The following is a 21,070-nucleotide window of genomic DNA, read 5'->3' on the forward strand; positions in this document are numbered from 1 at the left end:
ATCGATAGATATTAAGAAAAATAAGTTATACAAGGTCAAACCAAGGCATTCATAATAACGCCACAGTTTTTCGCGGTTTGTCGGCGTTAGAGTGGGCGTCGCTGCATAAAAGCTTGCGACAAATTGCAGTGGCATCTCTTAAATACGTATTCTTAAGCAAAACTTTGTAGCTCTTAAAGTTTCCGAGATATTTGAGTTTTTGGTTTTCCAGGTTTTGTGAGCGTTAGGGTAGGCGTAGCTAGATGGGATTTGCATTTGGAGCATCATACAAACCTACATGCTTAATCCGAGATATCAGCTTACCGAGATATCAGCTTTTCTAGAAACAGCGAAAACCGGCTTTTGAGCCTTGTGGGCGTATGGTTAGGTATGGCCGGATAGTATTACTAATATGAGATGCGCTGCCATCTAAAGATTATACATTCTGAATTTCAACTTTCTAGCTCTATAGTTCCTGAGAGCTGTAATAAACATGCGCTGCGTAGGGACCTCAAGAATCTTCATAGTTAATCTCAACTTTGAATCTCTTATAGTTTCTGAGATCTCAGCGTTCATACGGACAGACTGACAGACGGACAGAAGGACAGACGGACAGACAGACGGACATGGCTCAATCGTCTTCGCTATTCATCCTGATCAAGAATATATATACTTTATAAGGTCGGAAACGCTTCTTTCTACCTGTTACATATTTTCCAACAAATCTAGTATACCCTTTTACTCTACGAGTATAATAAGCCAGCAGAAACTTACTTTGTTGAGCAACTAACAGTTTTAAATTTCCAATTTCTAAATTTTTATTTCGAGTTCAAATTAAAACAAATTAACTCCGCAACGAAAGCGCATGGGCTACAAAGTAACAGTAAAGCGCAGGCGAAACTGAGATTATCAAAACAACCTAGAAACTGCTGATAAACGTCATACGTCTCATACGTCTATGTTCTTGGCTGCTTGGCCCACAACTTCTTGTAGCAATTATTAGTTCCATCCGCTGCTAAGAATCAGAAATGCCTACCCATAAAAAGACGGTGATTGATAATATTGTTAAATAATGTTCTGCTCTGATAAATTTTTGATGTTATACTGAACATTAAAAACTAATCATTTTGATGCAAAAGATTGACCTGCAAAGGTATTCCTCGAAACAGCGTCTCAGCGGAAAATTCCGACGGGCAGAAAAAAATATGTGAACAATTTTATTGTGTTTTAGCTTTATGAACCAGTTTTACTCCAATTTAAATTAGCTTGGACTTCCGAGCAATCTATAAACATGGATTTAAAATAAAAAGTCTGTATTCAGGTTAGTTATTTTGTAATGTTCAAGTAGTTGAACGTGAACTGATCAGCTATGTATTCAAACAGTTGGAACTATTGTGTCAAATTCGACATTTTTATTGTATGGAAGAAACCACCATTATAGCAAAATCATTGATAATTTCGATTCTGAATAAAATCAGGCATATGAGAAAGCTTTCAGCAGAAAGCTTTCCTAATTTCAATAATTTAAAAGCCATATCGAAAACTTTGTTTACAAAGATAACACTGCATTTTTGAAAAATGCAACCATTTAATATCATGCACAGTTAAGCACAGTTCGGGTATTCTAAGTTACTGCTACCAAATATCTTAGGGCCCTATATGGCCTGAACGTGGTATACGATAATGGTTACCTGAGTTTCTTTATAATGGGGATGACAAACCTAAACCGGCTGCCTTCCTCATTCACTTAATAATGAGCTATGACGATCCAGGAACAAAGAGAAAGTTGGAAGAACAGTTGAATTATACTACGTTTTCGCTTTGGAGCGAACAGGCGATACCAGCACATGGTCGCCGAAGAGGCTTCTAAGCCCAAAAATGTTCAGCCAATACATACTTTTCCGAAGAAGAGTGGAAATAAAAGTTGATTCGTTGGTCGCTGCAAGGGACGACAAATTGTGCGGAATATGTGTAGGCTTGAGCGTTGTTAGCTATGGCTCACAGATAAATGTTGTGACCTATAATCTCGTTAAAAGACTACAAAGTAAAGGAGACGACGTGTGAATAGTGAAGGGGAATTGTGAATTCGCGAATAGGGTGCAGCCAGTTGTCGTCCGATTTTTATTTTTCTTTAAATATTTCTGTTTATCTTCCGGATCAAGCGCTGAGCACCAGCGGGAGGGTTTTGGCGAGGAGAGTTCCGAAAATATAAAGCTTCCTCCATATTTACGGTTCATCTCCAAATAGAGCTCGTCCAAAGCTGAAAATTAAACAGGTGCTTTTTGTATTTTTCTTCACACCTGCTTCCCATAGACCGCAGAAGTGAGGTGCTCTTGATAATTTCACACTGTCATAAATTTTTGGCTTCAATACCCAAATTTACAAGTATTAAGACAATGCAAAAATATTAAAAAAAAAAACAAAAACCTGTATTTATCACTAATGGATTTCTTTGTGTTCGACATTGCTCTGCATAAAACTCTTTTAGACACAGCACCAAAAAAAAAACCGATGCAAGATATAGGTACTATGTACTGCCCTTTCGATCGGAAAGTAGTACTAAACAGGTTGAGGATGGTTACATAATGAACGCAGCCGACATGGAAGCTATCATTCAGGCTGCGTTAGCCCAACAAGAACAAAGACTTAGGGCCGAGTTTCAAGCACAGATCACCGCAGTTAATCAACAGCTACAATGGCTGCGTGTAGAGACGCCGCAAGTCGAGGCTTATCAGAAAATAAATGTGAGCCCCAACTGCGGTACCGTGCGACATACATATAGTCAAGTCATTTCCTGAGTTTAACGGGGTACAGGATGAGCATGTAGCATGGCGGCAGTCAGCCACCGACCCATATGAGCTATTCGAACCACATCAGGGCAGCACTGCGCACTACCAGGCATTAACAATTATAAGAAATAAGATCAAGGGATCAGCAAGAGCCCTGCTAGTATCGCACAACACCGTCCTTAATTTTGACGCCATTTTGGCTAGGTTAGACTGATCTTATCCAAATAAGACTTCCTTACTGGTGTAACGGCAAGGGCTTGCGGCAGTCCGTCAAGGGATAGAAGCATTATGGAATATTACGACGAGGTCGAGCGAATGCTGAAGCTCGTCACAAATAAGATTGTTATGACACACGACATGAAGGGAGCCACGCTTCGGAACACAAAGGTTAGTGATGACGCTCTAAATGTATTAGTGTCGGGTTGTAAAAAAATTTGAGGGCTGCGGTATTCTCAGAGCAACCCAGAGACCTGCCAGCAGCACTAGCATTAGCTAAAGAGGCAGAGGCAAGTATCCACGCCTATAAGATACCCGTTACAGATTTATATAATTTTAAAAAATTCATTTTGCTAGTGGAAATTCCCAAAGCGCCACCTATTGTCGGAGAAAGCATGTGAGGCATTATAACTTAAATTTCTTCATAAATAGCGAAATATTGTTCCTATACAAAATATCTTTGGTACGTCGATATATATTGACAGAAATAAGTTTTAAAAGCTCAAACGAAGGCATTCATAATAATATTATAGACGCCACAGTTTTCTTCGGTTTATGGGCGTGGCCAGATGATTCCCGAGATTTTTTAATTTTTGGTTTTTCGGGTTTTGTGGGCGTTAGGGTGGGCGTGGCAGGATGCTGAAATAAACTTGCGCTGCGCACGGACCTCAAGAATCTTCATGCTTCAAAGTTTACTTTTTAAATCGTTTAGTTTAAACCGTACGGTGATTAAAAAAAATCAATCTGTAATGTAAACTTGAATGATATTTTAATCATGGTTAGATGCAATAGCTTTAGCAAGAAAGACTTAATGTGTTTTCTTATAAGATGCATTAGTCACTCTAATGTAGTGTAATATAAATATAAAATTATGGTAACCACTTACTGGGTATTAAACCTGCAATACGTTAGCGCCAAAACACTTAAACTCATTCTGTCCACTTTAGGAAAGAGCTGAGATGATTTTTTACTTTTAAATAATTGAACCAAATACTCCAGCTTTCTATTTCCTTTTGTTTTTCATTGTCTCTTCAGAGCACTGACATAGGTGGCTTAACTCAAAAACTAAACTGGTGGTCTCGTAATGGGTCTCGCAGTCTTTTAAGATATTATAGATTTTGGTCTGCCGTCTTGCGATAAGACAGTCCCAATGATATAAGCTGCATCTGTGGTCAGATTTTACAGCTTTTTATACCCGTTACTCGTATATATATATTCTTGACCAGTATCTATAGCGTAGTCGATTAAGCCATGTCCGTATCTTAGAGCTAGAAATATATTAAAGTGAAGAAATATATTAAAGTGTTACCATTATCCGGTCACACCCACTCTAACGGCCACCAAGCTTAAAAGACGGTTTTCCATTTTGTAGAAAAGCTTATATCTCGGTAACTATAAATGATAGAAGGTTTGGATTTAGCATGTAATTTTTTATGATGCCCCCAATGTGAATTGTTTATTTTTTCGATCAAGCCACTGTGGCGTCTATAATATATTATGAATGCCATGGTTTGAGCTTGTAAAACTTATTTCTGTTAATATATATCGATGTACCAAAGATTTTTCATATCGGAACATATCGACTATAGCGTTTTCTCTTATTGGTATAGAGGTGTTACATTTCATACTCTATATACATAAGACGAAAAGTGCTTTCTCTCGTGAAACTCGTATGTTTGTTAATATCCAGTCAACATGTTTGACGTGATATTTTTTCGGAAAAAATTATAACACCGTCTACATAGACGTGGAACGATTTTCCAATTATTCATTCAAATGTTAACGCTTAAACCTATTTATTTTTAAATTATATAAGTAGGTTTTTTGTTTATCAAACAAAATGGGATAGTTTTCCCGAAAGTTTTTTATTTAGAGAGTCACGCGAATAACTTGTTTCCAGTTGGTTCTTAGTTTCGAAATTTCTCATGTTATTAATAAGTCATTGTGCCAAAGACGATCAACAGATTGTTGAACATCAAAAAATGAAACAGTGCAATATTTTTTGTTTTCAAGTGCGGATACCATTTCACTGATAGTCCTATGACATTGCTCAGTGATCTCGTGGCCCCATCAAGTTCGTTTAAAATAGTATAGTATTTTTATACCCTTTATTCTTAAAGTAAAAGGAGATATTAGACTCGTTGAAAAATATGTAACAGGTAGAATGAAGCGTTTCCGACCCTATTAAGTATATATTATATTATATTATTATCATTATACAGGGACATGTCTCGTCCGTTAACGCTGACGCCCACATATTAAGCAACTTTTTTACGGTAAACTAAAAAGGGCGAAATCTCACAGAGCGCGGACCAGAAAGTAATGAGCCTTAAAACTTTGATTAAACATTTATAAGTCTGAGCCTATTTAGAAGCTACTTATAGTGTAAATGGAGTTATCTAATGTAGGCTTCGCAATGAACTTCTCTGCTGTGGTCAACAACGAAGTGATCTTTATTCCTTTATATTATTCTATCCTTGCCCAATTTTTACATGTCCCAGTCATTGACTATCTCTCTTCGAGTGCGGACGTCGTTGTCTTCCTAATTGTCAGTGGTTTTTGCAATTTCGCTTCCTTCCCTTGCGCTTATTTTTTCGCTTCCCCTCTTTCCATCGCGCACGTGTGTTTTTGCATATTTTTTTTCTCAAGTGCACAGCAATAATCTTTGTTATGGCCCGTGGGCCACCCAATCTTGGGGATAACCGCTTTGCCAGCCTTAGTATTAGCCCCAAAGCAAAAAACGAGACCCTATAAACCCTCGATTTCCCTGAACTTCTCTTCACCCCTTAAAAAAACCCTCAATTTATCGTCGTTGCCTCCAAATCCACCAAACCGCTATCAGAATACTCTTGCTTCGCAGTCCACCGTCTCTACGATCTCTACTCTACGTGATGGCAATCTGCTTCTTCTGGTTAACTCCCGTGAAGTCGCCGATAAGTTCACTAAGATTCAATCTTTGCCTGGCATAGCTGAGATTGAGATCAAGCTCCACCAATCCCTCAATTTTGTCAAGAGCACCATTTTGCCCCTTGCCTAATAAATGTTCCCGAATCAGAAATTGTAGAAGAGCTTAAGTCACAAAATGTGCACAGCGTCTACAAATTCAGGAAAATTTTTGACGGTAAGCCTAAACCCTCTGAAAAAATATTAGTTACTTTTGACTCCTACAAAATACCAAGCAAGCTTGACGTCTCTCGGCACACCGTTAAGGTTAGGGAATATTTTCCTAATCCTATGAGGTGCAAGTCTTGTCAACTATTGGGACACACTGGAAACACTGCAAGAACACTGCAACTTGCGTTTCTTGTAACCTCTCCCCTCATCTACCAGTGCCCTGCACTCGCATTTCTTGTGCAATCTGTAGCGGCGATCATCCAGCCTCCTCTCCAACATGCCCAAAATATCAATTCCAGAGAGAACTTCTCTGCATCAAAACAAGCAAGAAATGCAGCTTCCGTGAAGCCAGCAATATTTTACAACAAAAAAACAAAAACAACGCATCGACTACCTACGCTTCTGTCGCCAGCGCAGCAAAATACGATACCTACGAAAACAACAACAAACACATTAACTCCGACGCCCGAAAGTGTAGCCAACACGACGTCTCCCACGAACATGCCAATCTTATCTCTTTCAAATTCATACAAATCTTCTCTCTCCACTGCACCCGACACACAAGACCCAAGCTCTTTAATCAGCCCAATCGATCGCTCGCGGTCGAATTTTCTTAAAGCTCTTATTGAAGAAGCAAACAAAATCAAAGTACCAGAATCCCCAACTAACTCTAACGCCTTAAATATATCATCCGACTCCGATTCATCAATGGAAATATTGGATTCATAGTCCAGTCTTTTCCATTGCATTTCCTATATCCAACAGAAATCTTATTGATTTGTTTTAATGCTAATTAAAATATAACAATGGAATATAAACGGAATTTTTAACAATTATCATGAACTTTCTATATTAATAAATGAACAACATTTTATGTTTACAAGAAACAAACCTGACCTGTAACTTTATAAACTTTGTCTGCCCCAAGGGCTACATTGGTTATTTCCACAATTTACCGCAGAACATCAGTGCTAAGCAAGGCGTTAGTATTCTTATCAAACAAAACCTCCCCCACTCACACCAAAATGTCGACTCTAATATTCTCTGCTCTGTTTTGGAGCACCTACGTAGTTCTAGGGACTTCAACTCGTGGAGCCCTCTATGGGACTCTAGTCAGTCAAACACCAGAGGTAAACAAATCGAGAAATTAATAGCGGAACAAGATCTGATTGTCCTCAACAATGGATCTCCCACACATCTATCCACCCACAATTCCCTTACCCATGTTGACCTTTCCTTGATTACCCCGCAGATAGCACACAGGTGCAGTTGGTCGATCTTATCCAACCTTCACGGTAGTGATCTATGTGTGAACAAACAGCGTTGGATTGGAAGTCCGGTTGTCTAAACCACCAGGATATCGCAAAAAAGTTCGGACATCTTTGGTCAAACTATTCGGCTGACAGCCACTCTCTCTTAAAACCAGGCTTTTAGGAATATATAATCAAATTTTTAACTCCGGAAAATACCCACACAGTTGGAGATCAGCCACTGTCATCCCAATTCCCAAACCAAATAAACCTCCTGTTTAGGAAAAACTATAGAAAAAATGATTGTCCGACGACTTATGTGTTGGTCCATGGCAACACTTATGTGTTGGGGTGTTGGTCCAAGGCTTTATAACATTATAAAGGCCTTCGTGACCAATCGTTCCCACAGTCTCTATAACGGCATACCGCAAGGCTCCCCCCTTTCAGTAGTTCTTTTTTTTTATCGCTTTTGATAACCTTAATTGTATTTTAAGTAGACATAAGGACATTCAACTCTCAATATACGCAGGTTACGCTATTATTTTTTCCAAAAATTGTAGATTTATTAAGTGAAATAGATTCCTGGGGATCCCTCGGGTGCGTCCCTAGCCATTGAAAAATGTAAATTACTCCATATTTGCCGCAATCACAGATGCACTCTCTCCCATATTAACTTTAAAAACAAGAGGAAACGCTATAGTCGGGTGCCGCGACTATAAGATACCCGTTACTGTTTTACAAAATTTTAAAATATTATTTTGCTAGTGGAATTTCACCACCTATTGTCAGAGGAAGTATGCTGAGTATGTTTATAGTGACGTCACTGCCCATGTGAGGCCTTATAACTTAATTTCTTTATAAACAGCGAAATAATGTTCCGATTTGAAAAATCTTTGACAAATCGATAGATATTAACAGAAATAAGTTGCATAAGGTCGAACGAAGGCATTCATAATAATATTATAGACGCCACAGTTTTCCGCGGTTTGTGGGCGTTAGAGTGGGCGTGGCTGGGTGCAACTTCGTGGGAAGTTGCAGAGGCATCTTCTTAATACGTGCTCCTAAGCAAAATTGTGCAGATCTTATAGTTTTTAAGATGTTTGCATTTTTGGTTTTTCGGGTTTTGTGGGCGTTAGAGTGGGCGTGGCTTGATCGGAAAAGAACAATTCGCATTGGGAGTATCATAGAAACCTTCATGCTTAATCCGAACTTTTTATCTCTTATAGTTACCGAGAAAAGAGCTTTTCTAGAAAATCCGAAAACCGTCTTTTGAGCGTTGTGGGCGTATGGGTGGGTGTGGCCGGATGGTAGTACCACTATAAGATGCGTTGCCATCTAAAGATTATACTTTCTGAAATTCAACTTTCTAGCTGCAACAGTTCCTGAGATTTCAGCAATTTTATTTTTTTGCGATTTGTGGGCGTTAGAGTGGGCGTGGCAGGATGCTGTAATAAACTTGCGCTGTCCCGGGACCTCAAGAATCTTCATGCTTAATCTCAACGTTGTATCTGCTATAGTTCCTGAGATCTCAGCGTTCATACGGACGGACGGACGGACGGACTGACGGACGGACGGGCGGACAGACGAACATGGCTCAATCGACTTCGCTATTGATCCTGATCAAGAATATATATACTTTATAGGGTCGCAAAAGCTTCCTTCTATGTGTTACATACTTTTCAACGAAGTGTACCCTATTACTCTACGAGTAACGGGTATAATAAAAGAATACAAAATGTTAAGAGTTTAACAATTTTGGGCTTAACCTTCGATACCAAACTCCTATTTGATCAGCATTGTATTAAACTAAGAAAACAACTCGAGTCCAGATTTAACATTATAAAATTTTTGTCATCCAAATACACTAACATCCATATTAATACACTAATAGGAATTACTCGTGCTACACATGCTACACCAGTTTACGGATGGTGTATATATATATAAACTCTTTTCGTACCTCACCTACCGCATGCATTTTGGCTGAGTCGGGCCTACCGAGCATACAGGCTCGCAGACAAGAAATTTGCAAAAAGCATGCAAAAAATGTTCCACTAAGGAAGGGTTTGTCAGCCATGTTCAAACAAAAACGGAATTAAAAGTCATATCAACGCTTAGGCGGTGTGCCAACTTCACAACGCAGCTTGGCCTTCCCCCGCCCAATCATAGGAATATTGCTAAGCTACCAGCATATTGGAACAACACAAAACCTAATGTGATCCTTGATATGTACAACGGCTCAAAAAAAAAATACCACCAGAGTTGAATTCCAGACCCGCTTTCGATGCTTACAAGAAAAACTCGGCGCAAAATCTTGGCTCTACATCGATGAATCAAAAACAGACGACAATACTACCTTTGCTATTGTTGCTACCCCCTTACAACTCCATCTTTACTGTGGAAGCCTTCGCCATATTACAAGCCTTTCTCTTTGCCACCAAACACTGGGGACACTTTGTAATCTGTACCGATAGCCTTTCCACCCTATCTTCTTTACGGAATTGGGGTCAAACCGATCACACAATCGTAAAGATAAGACGGTTTTCTTCTTTTAATAATATAACCCTTGTATGGACGCCCAGCCACCAAGTTATCCATGGTAACGAACTAGCAGACCAGGCCGCACAGGACATGCGGCTAAAACCATCTTTTCAAATTCGATATTTTTCCATTAACGATACCTTCACAAAAATTTCTCTGCCTGCGCACCTTCGAAAGCGGGCATGTTCAACATTCATCCGCCTTCGTATCGGGCACACCCGTGCAATACACGAACATATCCTTACTGGAACACCACGACCCGTCTGCCGTTGCGGCGAACACCTCGAAGTTGACCATCTACTCAACTCATGCCGTCTTCTGGAGAGCGTCAGGGCCTTTATTTTCAGCCAAAAAAACCTTCCGATAGTTTAAATATAATTTCACAAGAAACCATTATGAACTTTTACTATTTTGTTATTAGAACCAACCCAAATATTTAAGTATCTTTAATTTAATAATTTTAATCTCGAGTCGTAGGCCCTAGCAGCTAGTACTATTTAAGAAATGTATTAGATTTAGTATTGCATACTAAATTTATTTTTAAATAAAATAAGAATTATGGCTTACAATTTGTTCAGCATCATTGTATGCTGAATTATCTCGTTCGTCTATAAGATAAGCCGAGATAAGCGCTCGCGAGTCGCCGATTGCTCAGCTCGCCCTATTACATTTTGTTCTCTATCGTTGTCAACAAGCAGCGTTGCTAAAATAAATCATAGAAAAAATCTCTCTGCCTTATCATTCGCACCGTTCACGGCACCGCATTTTTTTGTATAATTATAAGTTGTAAAACATATCTAGAAACAGGTGGACTTCGTAATGCCTGCTGGAACTGGCTGTACATCCACTTCCTCCTCCTCGTCGGCAGTGCTGGCGGTGGCAGGTGGAAGCAGAAATACTGGAATAGGCGGCGGCGCCAACATCTTCTCCTTTTCCTCATCGTCATCATCGTCGTCATTTTCATCTTCACCTTCGTTGAGAAACCGCTCTTCTGGCCAGCTTTTAAATGGAAAATCGCAGCATTGTCCTCATCAAAGACGACAACTTACCCCCTTTCCGGTGGCGCCTCGGCAGGGTGGAGAGCACTGCCTCCGGAGATGACGGCGTCGATCGAGTTGCGGTGATTCGCACTAGCTCTGGATTGTGCAAGCGGGCATCAAGGAAATTTGCTGTCCCGCCCCTCGAAACCACTTCCTTTGGAAGTATGGCTCTTTCAACGGGCGGAATATGTCGGGAGCAGTCATCTAGCTTATACCAGAATTATGGCTTGCAATTTGTATGTATGCTGAATTATCTCTTTTATCTATAAGACAAGTCGAGATAAGCGCTCGGCTCGCCCCATTACATTTCGTTCTCTATCGCTGTCAACACAAAGTCGCAGCGCTGCTAAAATTAATCATAAAAAAATCTCTCGGCATTTTCTTTCGCACCGTTCACGGAACCACATTTTTAATTATAAGTCGTAAAACATATGTAGAAACAGGTGGCATAAAATAATACCCTCTCCAAAACCAGAACCTTCCTTAAAAAAATGTATCTGGAGATAAAATTCCAAATGGTCCACACTATTTTATTCCCGGGATCATCGCTGACAAAACCTGTGCTGACACACTAGAAATGGCACCATCGCCGCAATCAGGTCGGGCCATCTACAACAGCAATATTTCCTCATATTTTTGTCTAAAAATATAGCAACATTGTAAAGCACAAAGGTTTCAACACAGTAAGAGCCAGCCTAAGTTCAATAACGTAAACACGAGCATCCGGCCAGCCGCAACAAAGTAAAATCAAAAATGCGAATTCTGTAGACCTCGCAGATTCTGCAACTAAGCAATTTTGTCAACGCCACCAACGCCGCTACCAGCGCCGCCGCCGCCAACAACGCCAGCGTCGCTGCCGCCGATGTCAACGTCGTTGCCCCAGCCCACAGTTTAAATAAGGGATCGATAAGTAGAGTACGGCTAGTTCCGATTTGAATCTCGAATAAATCTGACATCCGAATTTTAAATTTGAAGATTTATTTATTTGGAAATTAACTTGCATAACAGTTGAAGACACCTGAAACACTCATTCCAAAACATGAGTGCTTCGCGCACTCCTTTTTTTGCTTTAAGTGGTTCGAGTGAATAGAATTAAGTGAGTGACAAAAAGGAAAAACACAAAACACCCAAAGCCATTTGTGCGGTCGGGTATGTTATTCTTTTCTTGCTGTTTGTGAGTGCGACAAACACTCGAAAATTGATACCCTTTACGTTCTCTGCTCCGGGCCCTTATATAATATGGCAAAATACGAGTTCACTGTGTTCGAGTTGTTGTGGTTTGTTGAGGTTGTGGTTTTAATCTCTCTCCCCTTTTTTGGGATTTTTGGGGGGGGGGGGGGAGTTGGTTATTTTTATGGTAAGGTATTTAATGGTGTTTTATTTAGATGTATAAAATATAAAAATAAAAAAAAAAAAAATAAAAAAATTTTTTTTTTTAAAAAAAATATTATATTGTAATTTAATTTAAATTAAATATTTTTACCACACCCCCCTTTTTTGGTTGGGCGTATTCCAACCTACAGGACAAAAAAAAAAAAAAAAAATTAAATTTTAAAAAGGGTTTAGTTGGGTTTTTTGTTGATAAATTGAAAAAAAAAAAAAAAAAATAAAATAAATAAAAAAAAAATAATAATAAAAAAAAAAAAAAAAAAAACAACCCACCTTTGCGTTCAAAAATTGGAAAGCACAACTACGAAGCTGCTAGTTATTTGCGATGGGTAAGTGAAATCTACTTCGGGATATTCCCTGAATGATTTGTTGTACGCAAGTCCCTCCATTCAAGCAACAATCTTTACTATCTTGCTATGGTTTTAATTTTTAAACGTAGCATTGTGCGGAGACGTCTGCAAAATGTATCGTTGTGTTTGTATTACGCATCCTCACCAGTTTGCTTAATGAATCTTAGGGCGCGATAGGCCAGATAATGAAATTCAAGTGTGCTCGCTTGACACCGTAAAGTGCCGCACTCAGCTTGCTGCTTTTTGGCAATTCATGCAATGCTGCACCTATCTTATGATAAAGAAGCTAAGTTTCCATTGGCAGCTAAGATCATAAGCACACATTTTTATGTGGATGATCTAATTTCAGGAGGAGACAGCATTGAAGAGGTTGTTGAAATTCGTCAAGAAGTAAAGAACCTCTTGGACAAGGGATCTCCGATAAGCAAATGGTGCTCCAACGACCCTGCGGAGCTAGAAGTAGTAGATGTGTCAGATATGAAAAAACTTTAAAGTTTCACGACGGAACGGATGTTTTAAAGGCGTTAGGTTTGGCTTGGGATACTCTATCGGATAATTTGTTCTTCAGTTTCTCAAGTCAGTGGACAAACCAGCTCCCAACCAAGCGCAGAATTCGGATATCTCTAGATTTTACGATCCTCTTGGATTAATAGCCCTGATAATCGCCAAGCTTGAGATTTTTATGCAGGTCTTATGGAAGGATAAGTTTGACTGGGATGAGCTCCTGGCAAAAGGCCACTTCATGGGGGTAGATTCTCATCCTTCACCAGGACATGTAACCAACACTACGGGACCAGGGGCGGGCCATTTGGAACGCTGCTGAAACAGAGTAAAATACTCGTATTCCTCCTTTAAACGCGACACTTGTTGCAAGAAGGACTCTCTGCGACCCATCCAGACGGTTAAAGTTGATTAAGGAAGATCCGGTTAGATGAATGCTGAAGGAGTTAGCACATCTAGGTCAGCGAGATTTTCTGAATTTGCCAAAAGAGGTCTAGAATTAACGATCGAGCCTATGTGGTATAACAAAGTCCTCAAACCCTCGAGCCCAAGCATCGCAGAACCAAATGCCCAATACTGGTGGTGTTTTGCCGTCTTTACTGCTGCATTCCACAGACCGCCAAAATGGGTAGAGCATAGTGGAATACAAAGAATTTCTCTCAATATTTCTGAAATTGTCTTTTTAAAATCGTATAATCAAATAATCACAACAAACCAGCCGAGCGGTTTACGTTAACTGTGCAATAATGTGGTTCATGCCAAATGTGCCAATCTTTGTGCCAAAATGTCAGACGATTTCTGCCCTTGGCGATTGTATGGGAACGCAAAAGGAAATGAGATGAGATGAATACCCAATTTAATAATGTCCAATTATTAAAAGAGTCTCCAAAACATAATAAATCAAACTCATGTTTGCCACAGATCAACAGTCCCCTTCGCCCGTCAACTCGCTTACCAACAGAACGCGGAAGTGTCGTCGCAGCTGTTTAGTACGCCTATAGTCACGACTCCGGTGAGTAGGATAAATACGGCATCCGAATTTTCTGGACATGATGGTGTGAAATTGTTAGATAGTCTGTTTGCATCAAGATTACTGCCTCCTATAGAGCCATTAACATCAACCAGCCCGATACACTGCAGGGGAATTCCATGCACGGAATACCGGCAAGCACTGGCAGTGCAGGATTTGAACCTGCTATATAAAAGCCCTTAAAGTGAAACCCACCTGAGAAACATATATTCGTTTCCCGACTTTCCGATGATACGTCTGAGTCAGACGTATGGGCTTACACACAAGCCAGATCAAAATCCATTTCGGCCAAGGTGGAGGAAATTATAATATGAAATTATTTTCATTTAAGATACGCGTCCCCTCGGTAGAATTTGGAAAAATGTGTTCAACCAAGTGCTGGCCGGATCACATTTACGTCCAAAAAGTTTGACTGGGAAATAAAAAAAAGAAAATTAATCGACCTGCGGCGAACAACTACTACCCCCTGCAAAAAAATTATTTCCTATCACAGCACAAGCAAGTTGCGTACTAATCTTCCAACTTTGTTTTCTGAGAGTCTTTGGATTCCAAATAATTGTTTTTACCGAAACATGGCTAGTTTTGGAAATTCTTAGCTCCGAAATTTTTCCAAAAAGGTATTTAACATATAGGCTTGATCGTATCGGAATGGAGTTTTAATTTCTGAAGACTATAAACTCCTATCGAATGAGATTGATCTTCAATTCGGTGATATCGATTTTATTTGTGTTAAGCTTTCATTTCCTAGTAGATTTTTATTTATCACGTGTTCTTACATCCCTCCTAAGTCCGAGCCATTTGCGTATAAGTAAGATATGGATCAACTTGTGGTTTTGGGTACCTACCACAAACTAGCTGGACCACATAAGAAAATAATTTAGCCATGAACCTAGAACAAATAAACCAAGTCAATCTTTAGGTCGGTTTCTTACTCGCTCTATGCTTTATCTCAGATTCAGACTTCGTATTTATATCTACGCTCTGAAGGCGTTTATCATCCCACTCTGGAGCTGGCGATCGATGCTGGACCAGCAAGGTTCGCTGTTTTAGCATGTCCCACTTTCTTAAACTCAATACTCCTATCTCAAATTTTGACAGATAAAATCTCTACGCATGCAACGCTATGACTTCAGCTTTAAACATATTTTACCATGCATTAAAACTATTTTTTTTTTTTTTTTTATATTGAGTTACTTTCTTCTGTGAAGAGGGAAGAATTTTTTTGGCCGGTGATCTCAAGAATTTAATAGACATGTAAAACCTAATTTTTGATATATGTGTTCCGATGAGGTACCCGCCCAGAAACATTTTTTTAATTTTGTTAAGACTAAGCGTAAACCAAAACGAGAAATGATCAGGCAATAGCCGATATGTTCGCCAAGTTTTTTCCAACCACATGTTCACTTTCGATAACCCCTAGGCAGCCTTACGTCTACGGTGTTCCGCAGTCGAACATCGTCACGCGACCTTTTCTAACTAAGATTGGTATTCTTAAAGATCTTTAAATTGTGAACCGATCTTTTCGCCAGGCCCCGACAGCGTTTCTGGCTGTGTGCTTAGGTACTGTGCGTTTTCCATCTGCAATCCTCTTCTCAAACGGTTTAACCTTTCGTTTGAAAGGGCAACGTTTCCCCCTATTTGCACGGAATCTTTTATCATTACTTTACACAAGAAACGGAAAACTTCCGATGCTGGTCATTAAAGAGGTATCTTTAAATTATGAGCAATTCCGAAACCCTTTGAGAAAATCATTGTGCCCCATTTGCAACACCAGTGTAGATCAGTCATATCTCCTTAAAATCCTGGTTTTATGAAGCCAAGGTCTAAAATAACAAACTTATTTGAATTAACATGGACCTGGCGAAAAGACTGGCTTCACATTCGGAAGATCCTTTATAACCCCACATTCCGACATGGTGGGTCGGGAAATAAAGTTAGACCGGGGGATATCATAAGCGTAAGTCTGCGCGTTTATAAACAAAGGTGAATAAGTAGTTTGAAAAAACTGTGCAAAAAGGTCGGCGATTTCCTGACCTGTGCTTGCAGTAGATTTTCCAAACGATAGCAAAGACGGAAAGGTTTTCGATTTACGCTTAGTGTTAACAAAACTATAGAATTGTTTCGGATCCAAAGCAAACTTGTTCTTACATCGAGCTAAATAGTTCTTATAACACTGAGCGTTATGCACGGTAAAGTTAGACCAAGCCACCATATAATGCACATAACAATCATTGCTATTAGTTTTTAAGTACTTTTTAAAGAATCTTAATTTGATATTTCTTAGATTAGAAAGGTAGCTTGTATACCAAGGGGGTTTATCCGCCATAGCCGGATACCGCAACGGAACAAAGCGATCAAAAATTAGGTTTAATTTACTATAAAATATATATAGAGCAGTCGACAAATCGGTACATGCGTAAAAATCGGACCAGTCAAATTCTGAAATAAAGTTATTAATTTTTTTAAAGTCGGCTTTACGAAAACATCGAATTTTCTTATCAGCGTAATTCTTTTCAGGCTTAGTACATAGCCCCGTATCGATCGTAAAATCTAATGTTGGATGATAAGGATCTTTATGGTGTGTGAGAGGTGGAGCTCTGTATATGGATACGGCGTCCGTATCAGAGAGAAAACACAGATCGAGCAAACGACCTAAAGAATTCCCTATATGATTAATTTGAGCCAGTGACATGTCGAACATGCCAGCAGTAAAGTCGTGATGCGACGTGGGTGTTAAAGCTAAGGTGTTATCGTTCATGGACCAAGCCACCTGGGGTAGGTTGAAATCACCCAACACCACAAGCTGATTCATGTCCGATAACATTGAGAAGACAGACTGAATGGCTGCTAGGTGCGCTCATATGTCAAGGAATTGGACTATAAGGGCAAGTGATATATAAATTTAGCCTAGACAATGAAATTTTAAGTGTAATAAATTCTAAGTCTCCAGTTTGAAGATTTATCACCTCGGAAACGAGAATAGAGTCCACTGAAATAGGACTCCACCACCATTTCCGAGGGATCGGTCAAGCCTATATATTGTGTACCTACTGGGGAAAACTTCAGAATTAAGAATTTCTGGAGTTAGCCAGGTTTCGGTAAACACAATGACCTGGGATGCAAACTAGAAGCTTACCGAGAACAAATTAGAAAGCTTAGAGCGTAAGCCTCTTGTGTTTTGGTACGAAAGAATAATGGATGATGTTAGTTTTTTAGGTTGGCAGGAGCGTTTTTTTGTGGAAGCTTTACTCCTAAAGGAGCTGATGTTATTGAACGAAAATATTTTGCGGCCAGAAATTGGTCGAACTGATATCGTCAAAAGCCATCGGAAGAACACGGATCTTAAAAGAGGCCATGTTCCTGGCGTAGGAATATTTATGCTTAGTGATATTTTCCACCCTAATATCGACTATTAGTTTTGCTTAAATGTAAGCTAAGATGTCCGATTCGGACGTATTGGGGGAAAGCCGGGAAACAAAAATGTGTTTCTCTAGAGGAATACCAATCAAGGGATTTGGCGGGACGGGTGGTTTACCCACCCTACCAGTGGTTGTCGGTAATCAGGGTCCCTAAGTTCCTCTGGTGAGTCAAGGGTAAATTCTTTTGGGCTTGTAGAACATTTGGCACGGGAGGATCCAATGCGAATTATAGAGAAGAAGAAAGGGAGCTTGAGAGAAACAGTTAGGGGCAATAGAGTAAGCGAGAGGGTGTTAGCGAGAGAGTGTTAGCGAGAGAGTGTTAGCGAGAGAGAGGCGTTATAAGAAAGTACAAGTTGTATAAGAGAGGGAGAGAGTGTGTTTTCGAGAGCTACAAGCCGGTGGGAGATACAGAAAAGAGATCTACAGATGTTGTGCTGGAGCGGTAAGCGGTGAAAGTTTCGTTACTAATAGCACAAAGTAAAGTAAAAAATATGTTAGAATACAGACCACAGTTGTTGATATTTGCTTGCAATAAATACTTAATGCAAACAGATAATAATAAATGCACCGCACGACGCGGAATCGAAGACGGATTTTTCAGACTAACAGACACTCCAGATGTAACGTACATATATCGTTTCGTTTAGAAAAGAAGAACAGGATAGTTTCCGGAGTCAAAGACCGTGTAAGCTCCTTCAATCTACATATTGAAGTGTTTTAAATAAGAGGTGCGTCTACATGTTTTTAAGGAGGTGAATAATTAATAAATATTACCAGGTGTTACTAAAGTTCTAAAGTAAGAAAATATTGATTAAGAAATGGGCAGATTAAAATATTTAAGACTTGGCTTACACATGTTTCAGGCACAAAACTGTATTGCACATCCGGTCTAGGAAAACATCTCCAGATTATTTGTAAGAAAAAGATCCGTCATTAACGGTAAAAATTAAAACTTCAACTATTGTGTAAGGGTAACTTGTATTTGTATATAAAAAGTTTGTTTGAAACGACTTAAATAAATCACCAATTTCAGAGTGTGTAGATGTCTCAGACGAGCTTAAGTGTACCGATGACACTAAACGCTGAGGACTTTCAAATTTAAAAAAAAATAAAGTTAAAAGAAGTTATAGAAAAATTAAAATTTAAGCTAATTTAAAAGACTTCGGATAATTTAAAACTTTAATTTTTCACTGGTTTAAAAAAAATAGGTCCTACTATTGAAAACATTAAAATTGGAGCGAATCACTACTTTTCTTGTATGTATAACTCTTATAGAGTTTGTAGTAATGTCTCTGAAGTCTCTGAAGCTCATTCGTTAACCAATTAAATAAATAAAACAAATGGAAACGCTATAGTCGAGTGCCGCGATTATAAGATAACCGTTACTGTTTTACACAATTTTAAAATATTCATTTTGCTAGTGGAAATTCACAAGGCGCCACCTATTGTCAGAGGATTACTGATAGTGACGTCACTGCCCATGTGAGGCCTTATAACCTTAATTTCTTCATAGATAGCGAAATAATGTTCCAATCTAAAAAATCTTTGGTAAATCAATAGATATTACCAGAGATTAGTTATACAGGGTAAAACGACGACATTCATAATAATATTATAGACGCCACAGTTATCCGCGGTTTGTGGGCGTTAGAGTGGGCGTGGCCGAATGCAACTTTGTAGCTCTTATAGTTTTCGATATTTTTAGATTTTTGGTTTTTCGAGTTTTGTGGGCGTTAGGGTTACATGTTTAATCCGAACTTACTATATCTTATAAATACCGAGATATCAGCATTTCTAGAAAATCCGAAATCCGTTTTTTGAGCCTTGTGTGCGTATGGGAGGGTGTGGCCGGATAGTAGTACCACTATAAGATGCGCTGGCATCTAAAGATTATACAAACTGTACTTCAACTTTCTACCTCTAATAGTTCCTGAGATTTCATCGATTTCAGTTTTTCGCGATTTGTTGGCGTTAGAGTGGGCGTGGCAGGATGCTGTTATAAACTTGCCCTGCGTAGGGACCTCAAGAATCTTCAAGGTTAATATCAGCTTTGTATCTCTTATAGTTCCTGAGATCTCAGCGTTCATACGGACAGACAGACAGACAGACAGACGGACATGGCTCATTCGTCCTCGCTATTCATCCTGATCCAGAATACATATACTTTATAGGGTCGGAATCGCTTCCTTCTACCTGTTACATACTTTTCAACGAATCTAGTATACCCTTTTACTCTACGAGTAACGGGTATAATTATAACGAAGGGCGACAATCCTAAATACTACAAATTCGGACGGGTGTGTAATAAGTATAAGTTATAACTGCATATGGAAAACGTTATAAACGAAGCGAAATGAATCCAATTCCTCATTAAGTCTATAAACAAAATTTTAATATTATTTATAACTACATTATCTGTTTTGATTAAAGGAAATTAATCTCCATAATTCTTGAGTTCATAGGCGAAGTTTCAATTCCAATCGTTCAAGTTATTAAAACCGCACTTGATCTACGCCTCTCAGCTCAAAGACTGCAAAACTGCAATATAATTTGTTGTTGTTTTTTTCTGGAACATCTTCGAACACTGTAATTCATTCTTTGTAACTTATGTTTGCAATTTAGAGTTTATTTAGCATTTGGCTGGTCTGTACAATGAGGGATGAATTGGTTAGCAAAAAAATTGGTCTTTTTACACTTTGTCCTTTTACTTTACGAGTAACGGTTATAAAAGCTATCGATGGTGGGTTAGGAAGGTGAAAATTTTAAATCTTGATAGTGCCAAATATTGTTTACAGACTTATAGACAAAAGCTCTTAATTGAAGACACTGGAAGCGTTGATTTGACTACCGCGTCTGCGGCAGCATTATTTTTTTCGAGATATATACATATATTTATATATATATATTAATAAAATATAATTATATATATATATATATAATATATAATTATTATTATGTCTAAGACCTCATTTTATCTTATTAGTCACATGAGATGTTTATAAATTTTTTTTTTTTTATTAATATATATTATAATTTAAAAATACGCGCAACCTTTTTTTAGTATAATAAAACCCATGTTTTCTTTTCTGTTGAACTTAGAATTATTTTAAAATTTTCTATCTACTAGATTATTAACATAATTTTTCCAAAAACAAAAAAACAAAAACAATAAATAGAATTTAAGTTTAACTTGTTTGACATTGCCAAGAAACTCTTTTTTTGATTCTAACGGGTGGTTTTTAAAGCGTAGTTTCTTTTTTTAAATTTAATAGAGCAATTGCATCATATAATCAATTTTAATTGAACCTGTAAATTGGCTTTCTCCATTACATTTTTAAAAATAACTTCCTTTAAATGTTACCCTCGGTTCCGTTTAAAGTGGTCCATTCGGAAGGTTGAATTTTCCGTCACTTTTTCGAGTTATGTTATCCTATTAGGCTTTAATCGTTATC

The 21,070-nt window shown here is 38.6% G+C and overlaps 1 protein-coding gene across 2 annotated transcripts in view; it reads left to right on the plus strand.

Annotated features, from left to right (window-relative positions):
• Nucleotides 1–21,070, plus strand: part of LOC108113457 (MAM domain-containing glycosylphosphatidylinositol anchor protein 1) — a 66,299-nt gene that overhangs the window by 11,007 nt on the left and 34,222 nt on the right. The gene's annotated exons all lie outside the window — the stretch shown is intronic.

The sequence above is a fragment of the Drosophila eugracilis genome, unplaced genomic scaffold (genome assembly GCF_018153835.1).
Source record: "Drosophila eugracilis isolate 14026-0451.02 unplaced genomic scaffold, ASM1815383v1 contig_1828, whole genome shotgun sequence".
NCBI classification, from domain to species: Eukaryota; Metazoa; Arthropoda; class Insecta; order Diptera; family Drosophilidae; genus Drosophila; species Drosophila eugracilis.